At 38.3% G+C, this 14,170-nt stretch overlaps 1 protein-coding gene across 2 annotated transcripts in view; it reads left to right on the top strand.

The window, feature by feature from the left end:
• WWC2 (WW and C2 domain containing 2) overlaps window positions 1-14,170 on the top strand; it is a 153,396-nt gene that overhangs the window by 15,573 nt on the left and 123,653 nt on the right. The window contains exon 1 of one of the 2 annotated variants that reach the window (XM_032223805.1): window positions 4,554-4,583. The exons of the other annotated variant lie outside the window; for it this stretch is intronic. The gene's annotated coding sequence lies outside the window, so the exon portion shown is untranslated. Of the gene's footprint in view, window positions 1-4,553; window positions 4,584-14,170 lie in introns of those variants that run through there. 2 annotated transcript variants of the gene reach the window in all.

The raw sequence follows: 14,170 nt of genomic DNA, 5'->3' as shown, positions 1-14,170 counted from the left end.
CAGCAAAATGTGTCTTCTCCTTTTAAAGACTCAAGCATTGATATTAATGTTGGTGTACACCAGGGGTGGGTTTCAACTGGTACGCACCGGTACTCGTGTACCCAATCGTGAAATTTAGTGTCCCTTCCTGTACCTGAGCTTCCAGAGGCCCCGTACTGGAACGCTCCCTTCCCAGGTCTACCCCCCCTGCTTGCCTTCCCCCACCTGCCCAATTGCTGCTCGCTCTCCCCGCCTGGCTGCACCAGGCTTGCCCCGCCCACTCACTTCCTTTGCCAGAGTAAAGGATTGGGAGAAGCCCACATGTCACGCATGCTCCCTTCTCTTTGACAGCCACCTGGTTTCCAATGGGGGGAGAAATCCATGCATTTTTCCTCCCTCTGCATGGATTTCTCCCCCCCCCATTGGAAATCAGGCGGCTGTCAAGTGAAGGGAGCATGCACCGTGTGGGCTTCTTCCAACAGCCAATGAAGGAACAGGAGGGGAGGATTCAGCTGTTGGGGGATAGCCCACGTGGTGCGCACTCCCTTCTCTTAGACCAGTGGTTCCCAAATTTGGCAACTTTAAGACTTGTGAACTTCAACTCCCAGAATTCTGGGAGTTGAAGTCCACAAGTCTTAAAGTTGCTAAGCTTAGGAACCACTGTCTTAGACAGTCGCCTGGTTTCCAATGGGGGGGAAGAAATCCATGCGTTTTTCCTCCTCCTGCATGGATTACTTCCCCCCCCCCATTAGAAACCAGGAAGCTGTCTCTCTCTCACACACATGTGTAAGGAGGACTGGATCAGCTGGGAGACTGACAAAAAAGAAGCCTCTGATTTTCCGTGGGCTACAGGGGCGGCAGTGGTGAGTGGTAAGTGAAGAGAGTTCCGGCCACTATCCCTGCCTCCTTCCTCTGCAAGTGTAGCCGGGGAGAAATCAGGGGGGGAGAGGGAGGAGAAGACTGTCTATAGCAGAAGTTCAACTTAGCTGGGTAGCTGGCTGGGAAAGCGGCGAGGGTGTAAGTGCCGGCCATCATCCTGCTACCTTCCTTTCCGAGCTGCGGTAGCAGAGATACAGAGGCTTCTTTGCCAGCCTCCCAGCTGATCCAGTCACCCTTACACATGCGCCTTGCATTGCGGCAAGCACAGTGTGTGTATTGTGTGTGTGTGTGACATGCGTGCCTTCTGTGGCGTGTCCAACACCTTCGGACACCCACCAGGTCGTCCGAGTGGCAGAGAAATCTGGCTTCAGCAAAAGGAAAAAAAGCCATTTGAATTTAGCCCTCTTTGCCGCTCTGTTAAAAAGGCAGGAACCAAGGCCAAGAGATAACAGGACAACTAACCATATTCGGTTAACCTCCAGAGCGGTAAGAGGCTGAATTGGGAGCTCTGTGAATTGGTTTGTAGGACACAGAAAGTCGTGATCAGAGGATTTATTGGGCACCAGTTTTAGTTCATAGAATATATCTACAAATATAATTGGAAGGGATGTGTGTGAGAGAGAGGGGGGAAGAGAGAGAGAGAAAGAGAGAAAGGAAGAGAGAAAGGGAAGGAGGGAAAGAAAGAAAGAAAGAAAGAAAGAAAGAAAGAAAGAAAGAAAGAAAGAAAGAAAGAAAGAACTTATGATCACAATTGAGGCCAAAATTTTGGTTGCTAAGCAAGAGTGTTGTTAAGTGAGTTTCACCACATTTTCCAAATTGGAAACTCCACTCCGACCCAGTCACATGACTGCCGAGCACTCCCACAAAACAGGCCACACCTACAGAATAGGTTAAAAAAAAAATTGAAACCCACCACTGGTGTACACATTCTGAATGCTTCATATTTCCTACCTGTTTTCAAAGGAATAGAGAACAATATATGAAAGTGACAAATTGCAATGGTTAAAAAATCATAGTGAATTATAGCCTGTACATATATATTAATAGTTGCTAGTTTAAAATTTAACATTTATTCTGTGCTCATGCTATCTTTAAAAAATGGATGCAAACCACAAAATAAATTATAAAACGGTGTACGTGTTAGGTATTTAAGTACACACAGTACTATAAATCTTATCTCCATAGCCAACACAAATTCCACAATCTGTATCAAGAAAACCAACAGTGAATAATCCTTTTGTTATACTGGGTAATTTCAGTTTTTACTAGTATAGGTGTAATCTACTTGCAATACACAAACTCCTGCTCCTCACTCTAAAGCTGATAATTCCCCAAATAAATTGCTTTAGAGATATAAATCATAGAAAAATAGGATTTTGGTATAAAAGGAAAAATCAGTGGATCGTAGCCGGATTATTACTCTGTTTTTCTGAAAATAAGACCTCCCCAGATAATAAGCCCAATCGGGTTTTTGAGCACATGGGCTAAAATAAGCCCTCCCTGAAAATAAGCCCTCTCTGAAAATATTGCAACACAGCAGCAGCCATGAGGTAATCACACCCACTGCCTGCTGCACCTCAAAAATAATAAGACGTCCCTGAAAATAAGGCCAAGTGCTTATTTCGGGGGGGGTCAAAAGAAAATAAGACCCTGTCTTATTTTCAGGGAAACACGGTAACATTGACATGAAATCTTTCTAAAATGGGATATCCCTATATATAAAGCAAATGCACCTAAAATGTTTGAGAAATTAAGAAACTTCTTTAACTATTGGTTGGGAGAATTGTCTTGGGAACAAGAGAAAGTCCCCACTCCTTGTCATTTCCATGTTTAACCCATACTGGCAGGCAAAAAAATATTGTTTTATTGATTTATTAATTAACATCCCACTTTTATTGTTTTTACAAATAACTCAAGGCAGTTAACATATCCAACACACCTCCCTCTTCCTATTTTCCCCACAACAACCCTATGAAGTGATTTGGGCTGAGTCAAGTGAATCGTCCAAGGTTGTCCAGCTGGCTTTCATGGCTAAGGCAGGATTAGAACACACAGTCTTCTGTTTTCTAGCCTGATGCCTTAACCACCAGAATAAAGTGGCTCCAAACTTTGCCAAGATCACTATCCAAAGTGTTTTGTATTCTTATGAGGTTCAATTAATTTGCCTGTCTGAAGATCAGCATTGGTCAAGGACTGCTTTACAGTCTGTTTGAAAGAGCTATTTACCTTATATTTTTCTTCCCTGTTTGAGGTACTGTATGTTTGCAACTTGTTCCTGAAGACTATAGGAAAAGCTAAACAACAACAAAAATCATTTCTGATGACTGTACTACTTCTATTCAATCAAATAAAACTTTCCTTATCTATATCAAACAATATATATATATATTGTTCATATATATTGTTCATATCAGCTGATAAGGAGGAGACCTGTGGCATAATGGCTAAGTCGTTTGCCTAAGATGCAATACAGCACAGGTTCGAATCCCAGTAAGGATATGGCTAGCTGATGAGAGCTAAATAGCTTGAAATAGATCTATACTAGTCTTCCTTTATTTATTTATCAGCACAAATAAAACACACACACACACACACACACACACACACACACACACACACACACATATCTATATATCATGAAACAGGATGGCAGGGAAATTTACAAAACAAGAGTAGTTTCACTTCCTATGACAAGACTAAACAAGCAGATTACAACATACGCATGCATGCGCACACACATACACACACATACACACACACACAGCCCTGGAGGATTGAGCCCTGGTTAAATACATTGGCGCAATATATTGATGTGAACTTTCACAGCCAGTATCTATTGGTAATTACTGAATTTCCTGATGTTTCATTGAAGATGCCAGCCTCTTGTTACTGAACATCTATTGTATAGATCAGGGTCCCTAATCCCACTCCGTCGACCAGTGCTGGGCCGGGGCATGCCAGCAACTGAACTGCTCAAACAAGCAAAGTCCCATCCTCAGGATGCAGGCAGCATGTGAAACCACACACACCCCCAGTCTGCAGAAAAAACTCTCTCCACGGAACAGGTCCCTGGTGCCCAAAAGGTTGGGGGCCACTGCTCTAGATCACATCCAAGAAACCCTGAAGCTCAATGCTGCCAAAATGACAGCAGGCTGCTCTTAAAGGAGTGATAATCTGTTAGTAATTCTGTGTGATGATGATTATTAAGGAATCAATTTGTGTTCACAAAATATTTGGAGAAATAGGCAAAATAAGATAAACACATGTAAAGTAGAAACTGGAAGCCTGTAAACAGTGTAAAATGTTTCTTTATGCAAAATAAAGCTAAAAAAAAGCTCAGCTGCCCCAAGGATGCCTCCAGTCTCATTTTGCACAGAGAAGAGAAAAGGTCAGAGGCAATATAAGAAGGTTCACAAACTGCATGTCTTATTTTTTCCTGGGAGCCTAATGAGAGTATCTTGCCTGAGGACTCCCTCAGTCTTGAAGCAGGAACACTGGATCACTGTGACCCCAGGAAAGCCAACTTTTTGAGCATTCTCAACTACTTTTACAAAATCTTGAGAAAGATTTTACTTTATGAAATAGCTTGATCTGGCCACTTCTCTGTTTCTTCACATAAAATCTGAAATGACTGTTTTTAGCGTGCATGCTTTGGCTAATAATAATAATTTTATTTTCAGTGCATACAAGTCAAGGTTTTGATATCCCTGGGAGATCTATTTTTGGTATGTATGAGCTTTTTAAGAAGCAGAAATAATACTATATTTCTGTATCACATTAACTGTATCACATTAACTGTATCACATTAACCCTGCTCATTTTTAGCATGAATTGAGAGATTATACATATTTTTAAAAGGAATACATTTGTATTACAAAAGTATATCTCTAACCATTTTTCCGTTTCTTTTGAGAACTCTTCCTTCTAGCTAATAATTCTTCTTTCTTGGTTCATTTTAAATTGTTCATATTTTCTAAATCATGAAAATATTTCATTTTCTGTAACTCCTAGTTATATTCCTTATAGTGACCTACCATGTCTACAATGCCTCCGTTTCAGCAGTGCATCAATATTAAACAAAAGATTTACTTTGTCAATGGTTAGCTTCAAGTATACATTTCCATTATCCACAGATAACAGAGGAAGGCTTTCAGGGAAGAGGGACACTAGGAAATTTCATGACTTGTTCAAATTGGAATCAATCAAGTTCTAAGCTTTTATAAATTAAAGCATAGCTTATGTGATGCATTCGTTTGAGTCAGATAACAAGCAAGGGGATGCATACTCATATTAAATCTTAACTTCCTTTTTTCACTTATAATTTTAACATACTGTGCATTTTTCTACTGGCTAGAAACAACTAATATTATAGGCATGGATGAAGAAACTTGTTATTTAAGTTTGATGACATAGAGTGATATTCTTCATATTCTTTATTTTTGACTTGCCAGAGATTTATGCATTAATAATGCACTGGGACACTTGGTCCTATATGTGATTCCTCCTATATCCCTCGGGGCAACTAGGGTTTGGGCTAAATTTTTGGCATATGTCAACCCTTACATTGTATTAAAAGACACTTGCAAGACTTAAAATATTTCTGCTTTCCTACAACTTTGGAAAACTCGGGAAGATTCTTGATTCTTTCAGAAACATGTCATTCCTTTCTGTGGGTTGAAACATCTTTTATATGTGAAAATCTTCACAGCATACGAAAGAGAAACAATTTCCATTTCCATGTAAACCTAACACTTGGAATAATTTTTACAGGATGGGAAGATTAACAATTATCTCAAATATTAATTTTAAAACTGTCTATGTAATAGTGGATCAGAGGGGATTCAGATCTTTAGTAATTATTTTGTAACCTTTTCCAGATTGATAGACAATCTGGCTTCTTTATTGAGTTATCCAGAAATTTATTTTGAGTGAAACATGATGTGCCTGGAATTTGTGTGGTAGGAACTTCACTATGATAACAGGAATCGGAGAGAATGTGAAATTTATATAGCTGCATAGAAAGGTTCAGGCATCACCGCTCATTTGTTTGCTACAGTGAAACCAAAATTGACCCTGTACATTTCTTATTCTTTTCTTATTTTGAATGTATATGCACTTGAATGTATGTATGCATTGAAATTTGCAGAAAAATGTCATGTTTAACTTTATTCTATGTACAGGCTGGGTCAGTTTTGGTTCACTTGGGGTTTCACTGTAGCAAACAACTGAGCAGTGATGCCTGAACTTTTCTATGTAGCTATATAAATTTCACATTCTCTCCGAAAATAAGAAAAGAATGAACAATTGCAAATTTTCTTATTTTAAACCTGTTAAAAAACTGCACATAAATAGTACAGGTAGTTCTTGACTTGCAACCGGTCACTTAGCATTTGAAGTAACAGTGAACCTCTCCGGAGTACTTAAGACCCAAGATTTGAAGTTCTGACACTCCCTCCCCCCATGGCAGTGGTGGGTTTCCATTATTTTTACTACCGGTTTGCTCATGTGCACGCTCGCAACACTTCTGCGCATGTGCAGAAGCATCCGGGGGTGGGTGGTCAGAGCCTTCCCCCGCTGCCACTATTGGTTCGCCTGATCTGGGCTGAACTGGGAGCAACCCACCTCTGTCCCATGGTCATTTCAGGCACTCAGCAACTGGGCTCCATTTATGGCCATTTGCAGCATCTCATATGACTGCATGTTACAACAATTTTGTTGAAAACTGATATTTACGTTTGCTTTTTGGCAAAACTGATCCTTAGTGAACCATTAGTTCGCTTAACAACCATCATAAAAAAGATCATAACACTGGGTCAGACATGTGGGTAACTCAATATAAAACTGTCATGAGATACGACAGGCAGGCTCCATTATGGTCATAATGTGAGGACTACTTGTAAGCATTCAGATATGCAGAACATTTTCTTTTAGCTTTGTGTTATGTAGCCACCTTCTATTAGTTTACCAATTGTCTAATAATTTGCATGCAACTTTATTATTTTTTTAAAAAATGAATTTGCTGCCAACTCTAGTGGATTCTGGATGGCATATAAAATCAGAAAAACCCTAAAAAGAGATGAAAGCATCAAACCCAAGAGACAGCCCAGGCTAAAACAAACCCTTACAAATATCAAAACAAAAATAATACTCAACTGTAGGCCAGGTTTTCTGAGCTTTCTGGAACTCAAGGACATGTCCACATCTCTGGAAGGAGGATGCGATAGGCAAGGCTTCTTTGATCTTATAAGTTGACAATGTTTAATAGATTTGGAGCACATCCACTCTGCGAACACATACTGGATGGATAGAAACTATTGGAGGCAAATGTTCCCTCTGTTCAGATCCTATGCCATATAGGGCTTTATAGCAGAAGTGGGTTGCTCTCGGTTTGGCTTGGATCAGCCCGGCAAACCGGAAGTAGCGGCGGCAGGACGCTCCGCCCACCCACTAGGACGCTTCTGTGTATGCGCCCAAACCGATAGCAAAACAATTGGCAACCCACCCTGCTTTATAGTTAATAACCTGTATGGTGGAACTGGCCTAAATCATCCCTGATAAGAATGTATACCACTGGCCCTAGATTCTTCTTTGAATGAGTTGATTGAAGGAGATTTGCGGGTGAGGGGGGAGTGATTATCATTTCCTTTGTTTACGTTGCGTATTGCATACTTTTTAAATTAGATAAATAAGACTGAGACTTTGTTGTCAGTTGATTACTCATGTTCTTTCTACATCACAATGACCAACATGAAGTTCTGATAACATTCATGGTAAAGATTTATCAAAATTCAAACAATCCTATATCCAATAACCTTTCTCCTATCCAAAGGAAAAAGAATAATTCTCCATAGAACTGGATGCTTAATGGATTTATCTGACTCTCAGATATAGCATTGTTTTTCTGTGATTTATTGCAAATTCTCAAGAGTCAGTTGTTTCATGTAATAATTTTAATACATCTATTATTGTTGCAAAGAATACAAATAGCATGGCACTATATATTGAGTTAGTTGGAATACCTCTCCACATAATGGCTTCTATAATTCTGCTTCTTCAGAGGTTTCATCTGGAAAGCTCAAAGGTCATATCATTTAGTTTATGGCTGTGGACTGATGCCTACATAGGGAAATTCCTAGCATTCCATTTGTCTAACATTTAGACCTTATATTCATCTCATATAGAGTATTGGGTGTTTTTTTTCAGGCATGCAGTAAAATTGGCAAGAACTAAAACAAATTAAAGCTCAGCAAAATATTTTCTCCACTTTGAACCAAGTGTTTGACATAAATCTCTTTTGTGGTTTGAAAATGTAAATTTCACATGCCTATACATGTCTAACTAACATACTTATGGCAGTCTTCAGAAATGTGTAGCAAAAACTTTAATAGGCTTTTCAGAACTATGTTTTTCTTATGGAAGATAATTACTGACTCAACTAAGAAAAAACCCAAAATTTGTCATACGTTGGTTTTTTTTAACAATTCCCTTGTACGCCAGGTTCTAGCAGCTAATATTTAACCCTGCTTAGCAACTGCCTAAGATAAAAAAATTAATTTATGACTTTCTTCATTCTCTCCCCCTCAATCATTGTTTTTATTTATTAAAGCATTAATGATACAACTCCAAAATACAAATACATTGAACTCATTTGAAAAAAAATAGGAATAAAGAAATACGATCATAAATATTATTTAAGTAAATGACTGAAACTCATGTTTATGGTAATATTTAAATACATTTAAAACTATTAAATGTAACTATAAATTCAGATGTAAAAATAACTTTTAATCCAATTTTGCTACAGGTATCCAAAAAGTAGGGGATCCTAAATTAAAGATACTCCTTAAAAAAAAAAAAAAATATTTATGAAGATTATCTTATCTATTTTATAAACTAGGGTTGCCAACATCTATTCAAACCATACTTGAAGATTTTTCTTCAGACAATTGTGTGTGAGTGTGTGGCTGTATAAATGCACGTGAAAAGAAATAAAGCTATTATAAAAACATTGAGTATTGAAGTTAATTGCCTGTAAAATAGGCATCGCATTTGCAAAATTACTTGGTCTCCTATCTGCAGGTATACACAAGAGCAGAATAGATACTCAGAAATATTGGAAATCTGGGGCCAGAAAATAAAAATCAATGGATGCCTCCTCTTAGAACTGCCAAATTTACTAGAGGTTTCTAGTTTCCAGGGAAATATTCATTGGTGGCACAATTGATCTGTTTAGCTCAATTTCTCTATTTAAACTGGTAAAGGCTGAAGAATAGATTATTCTGCCTGCAACAAGGAAATGTCTTGATAGAGACCTTTGTGCTGGGCTAAGAAGTAGAATAAAGCAATGTATGCTTTATTTCACATCCAGGGGTGAAATTCAGCAGGTTCTGACAGGTTCTAGAGACCTGGTAATGGAAATTTTGAGTAGTTCAGAGAACCGCCAAATACCACCTCTGGCTGGCCCCAGAGTGGGGTGGTAATGGAGATTTTGCAATATCCTTCCCTTCGAGTGGGGTAGGAATGGAGACTTTACAGTACCCTTTTCCTGCCACACCCACCAAGCCACGCCCACAGAACCGGCAGTAAAGAAATTTGAATTTCACCACTGCTTATTCTGTATTAACTTTCATTGAGTTCAGTGGTTCTTATTCCAGAAAATATAAACAGGAATCTCACAGGCTACTTTCAGTCCTTTTATGTACAATGGAGGCGTTCTCCATCTACTGACATTTTCTACCAACTGAAGATTTTGATCTTAAATAGAGAGCATCCACTATAGATTTTCATTCTCTACAGCAGTGTTTTTCAACCTTTTTTGTGCAAAGGCACACTTTTTTCATGAAAAAAATCACGAGGCACACCACCATTAGAAAATGTTAAAAAAATTTAACTCTGTGCCTATATTGACTATATATAAAGTAATTCTCTTGAATAGGAATCAAATAAACAAAAAGAAATTATTTTATAATTGTTCATATTTCTGTTTACTTACTCAGTGCGAAACCTGGGCCTGTTTTTCTGAACACAAAGCTGATATTCTGGCAGGAATCGAAGAAAGACACGCACGTAGCTCTTCATCAACAGCTCTCAGTCTCTCTATGGGCGCACGCATGGGACGTCAGTGACGTCCCTGTGTGCACTACTTCCCGGCGGTCCCCGCGTTTTTAAAGTAAACGTGGGGCCGCAGGGACTTAATAGAGGCATCCCTGTGTCCCGAAAGCAACTTTCGGGACACAGAGATGTCCCGAGGCAAAAACACCCGGCGGGTGTTTTTCCCACGGCACACCTTACACTATGTCACGGCACACTAGTGTGCCGTGGCACAGTGGTTGAAAAACACTGCTCTACAGTGCAGTACAATTAACAAGTTCAAAAAGTGATTAAGAAGAAAAGGTTGCAAACTTGTGTCCCTTTTAAAGATTCTGAACTGAGGTTTGGGTTACGATAGCATTATCTCATCTCCCAATGCTCCAAACACGCCGATGCTGCTATTTTGTGATCTCCTCAAAAGCAGATGCTGTTTGGAGCACTTGTGGAAAATCCCAGTTCTCTTGTGGTCTAGAGAGGAATCACAAAGTGTTGGTCTACTCATGGACTCTCCAACCTGATGTGCTCAATGGCTCCTCTTTCAGCAGAAAGTAGGTCAGTAGTGAGCTATTTAGTTTTGCTTAGTCTGCTCACTTTTGAGATTATGCTTCTAGCAGAATGCCATTCAAACCCGAAGGGTGGTTTTGTACTCCAAAATTGTACAAACCTGCTCATATAAGTGTAATAGAATAGCTGTTTTATAGCTGCAAAACATATCAATAGAAAATAAATAATTAGACATTTTTTAGAATTTTGGAATTCTATTAATTCAAACTATTAGAATATTAAAAATATAGCACAGAATTATTAAACAAAACATTTTAAAATAAAAATAGCAGTATATGCAGGAATACATTTCATCAGTTTAATAATGGCAACATCTTCTGTTCTTTAAATGTCGAAAGGAAGTTTCAGTAAGTGGTGACATTTCTCACACTGTTTAAATTCATATTTAAAAATTAAGCATTGATTTATTGCCATCACATGTATAACTGCAGCCAGAGAACAAATGTATTTTGCACTTTTCCTATTTTTCTTTCTTCAGCAACACTTTTCAAAATTTGTCAGCCAGTGTGGGATGTTTGCTTTAACAATTCTCTGCAGCGGGCACAAATTTAAGCAGAATCAAAGTTTTGGTATTTTTCTAAATCATTTATTGATTACGTGCCATCAGGTTGGTATCAACTCCTAGCAACCAGATAGATAGATTTTTTTTCCAGGATGATCTGTTCCATTCTAATCCTTCAGTTTTCCAACAGTGTACCCATTGACACTGTTTAATTAGTCTGTTAATCTTGCTGCTGGTCTTCCTGTTCTTTTCTTCCCTTCCATCTTTCCCAGCATTAAAGATTTCTCAAGAGTGCTAGGTCTTTGCATAATGTATTTATAATATGATAATTTAACCCTGGTCATTTGTGCCTGAAATGAGAAATCTGGACTTTATTTGTTCAGTTATCCATTTTGTTTGTTTTCTTAGTTACTCCATAGTATCCCCAAGAGACTTCTCCAACCCCAAAGTTCAAATATGGTAATTTTTTTAACCTGCTTCTTGAATAGTCCAACTTTTTCTTCCATTGAATGTCACAGAAAAAACCATTGCTTTCTTAATTCTGACAATGAGAATAGTCTGGGATTCCCATTTTCTCTAATCACAATTCACAGCCTAATATGGTTGACATAATTGAAAGGCTTTCTCTAACCAATAAATTATCATTTTAATTTTCAGTTATCTAGCATGCATGAGTAATAATGCCTTTTCTTATGATTTTCTAAAGTCAGTTTGAAGATCTGCATTGGATGATTTTAAACATTATTTTGTTAGCATGTGAAATTAAGGATAATGTATTATAATTTGTACACTCTATTCTATTTCTTTGGTATTAATACAGTATGTAGAATAACTTCTTTCAATCTATTGGATACTGTGTCATTCTCTGGACTTCCTGACATAGCTTGGATGGAATAGTTATGGATGCTACTTCCATTGCTTGTCATATTCTGTAGATACTGCATCAGTTCCTATAGACTTCTAAGATGATGGTGACTGGAGGTCTAGTATTAGAGGAAATATCTTCTAAATATCTTGCATATTGACATCTGTATTCTATAGACCATCTTTGAATCAGTTACCATCTGTCCATTCATGTTTTTTAGCATACTGGCAGTCCTTATTTAGTGACTGACTTTGTATAAGTCATGGTGATGCTTATCAGCATTGTAACCAATAATCTCTGTATATTATTGGTAACAATGCTGATAAGCATCACCATCATTCAAAGCAACTTTGAGACCATTCCTTACATTTATGTCCTTTGCAGGCTTATAAAGCAAAGGAGAAAGCTAAAGTAAGATTAAAAACACAGTTTCAATTTCACTTAACAGCATCCCACCAAATGACCAGGTTACTGGTCCCAATTGTAGTTGCTAAATGAAAACTACCTGTACTGATAAATGGTTTGAAACTTCCTTCTGAGTTTTGAGATCTTTTGGAGGATTTGACTTGTTTTTCCATTTACAGATGTTCTTATAATACTACTTATCTCTTTTCATAATTCTCCTAACTTCTTTTCTGATATTTTTGTCTTTCTTGGCTTTGGCTTCTCTTCACAGCAATTTCCGTGTTTTGTTCTTACCATGCTTTCTGTTGTTTCTTGATCTTTGGCTGTCATCTTTAGCTACTTTTTTGATTTCATCCCATAGTTCCTCTGGTTCTCTATCAAAAAGGTTAAGGATTTCAAAACACTTCTTGAAATTGTTCTTGAAAATGGTATGTGTTTTCTCAAGATCACGTCATAGAAATGAATTGGCTTTCTTCTCCACTTTTGCTAGAATGAAACTTGCAAAAAAGGTGCAGTTAGTGATCTGTTATATAGTCAGCCCCTGGCAATGTCTTTGTTACTCTACCTGAATTTTTTTACCTTCTTGTACCAATAAGGTTTAATCTTTCTTCATTTTTGGCATTCCAATTTCCAACAAAAAGTTGCACATTTTAGCAATAGCACTTAAACTTATATACTGCTTCATAGTGCTTTTACAGCCCTCTCTAAACGGTTTACAAAGTCAGCATATTAGATCCAGAACCCTAACCCTAACTCTTGACTCTCTTAAAAATACGCCTCTTGTCTCTGCTGGCAGTAGCACCTATACAATACAATAGCAGAGTTGGAAGGGACCTTGGAGGTCTTCTAGTCCAACCCCCTGCCTAGGCAGGAAACCTATACCGTTCCAGACAAATGGCTATCCAATATCTTCTTAAAGACTTGCAGTGTTGAGGCATTCACAACCTCTGGAGGCAAGCCGTTCCACTGATTAATTGTTCTAACTGTCAGGAAATTTCTCCTCAGTTCTAAGTTGCTTCTCTCCTTTATTAGTTTCCACCCATTGCTTCTTGTTCTGTCCTCAGGTGCTTTGGAGAATAGTTTGACTCCCTCTTCTTTGTGGCAACCCCTGAGATATTGGAACATTGCTATCATGTCTCCCCTAGTCCTTCTTTTCATTAAACTAGACATACCCAGTTCCTGCAACCGTTCTTCATATGTTTTAGTCTCCAGTCCCCATCATCTTTGTTGCTCTTCTCTGCACTCTTTCTAGAGTCTCCACATCTTTTCTACATCGTGGTGACCAAAACTGAATATAGTATTCCAACTGTGGCCTTACCAAGGCATTATGAAGTTGTATTAACACTTCACGTGATCTTTATTCTATCCCTTTGTTTATGTAGCCTAGAACTGTGTTGGCTTTTTTGGCAGCTGCTACACACTGCTGGCTCATATTTAAATGGTTGTCCACTAGGACTCCAAGATCCCTCTCACAGTTACTACTATTGAGCAAGGTACCACCTATACTGTACCTGTGCATTTTATTTTTCTTGCCTAAATGTAGAACATTACTCTTTTCACCATTGAATTTCATTTTATTAGATAGTGCCCAATGTTCAAGTTTGTCAAGATCCTTCTGTATCTTAATCCTGTCTTCTGGAGTGTTGGCTATTCCTGCCAGCTTGGTGTCATCTGCAAATTTGATGAGTTCCCCATTTATTTCCTCATCCCAATCAATGATGAAGATGTTGAAGAGTACTGGACATAAAACAGAGCCTTGGGTACTCCACTGCATACTTCCCTCCATGTAGATGCAGTTCCATTGAGGACTACACATTGAGTGTGGTTGGTCAGCCAGTTATGAATCCATCTGGTGGTGATGCTATCCAACCCACATTCTTCTACTT

The sequence above is a fragment of the Thamnophis elegans genome, chromosome 9, assembly GCF_009769535.1.
Source record: "Thamnophis elegans isolate rThaEle1 chromosome 9, rThaEle1.pri, whole genome shotgun sequence".
Classification (NCBI taxonomy): domain Eukaryota; kingdom Metazoa; phylum Chordata; class Lepidosauria; order Squamata; family Colubridae; genus Thamnophis; species Thamnophis elegans.
This window is presented reverse-complemented; position numbering and strand designations above follow the sequence as displayed.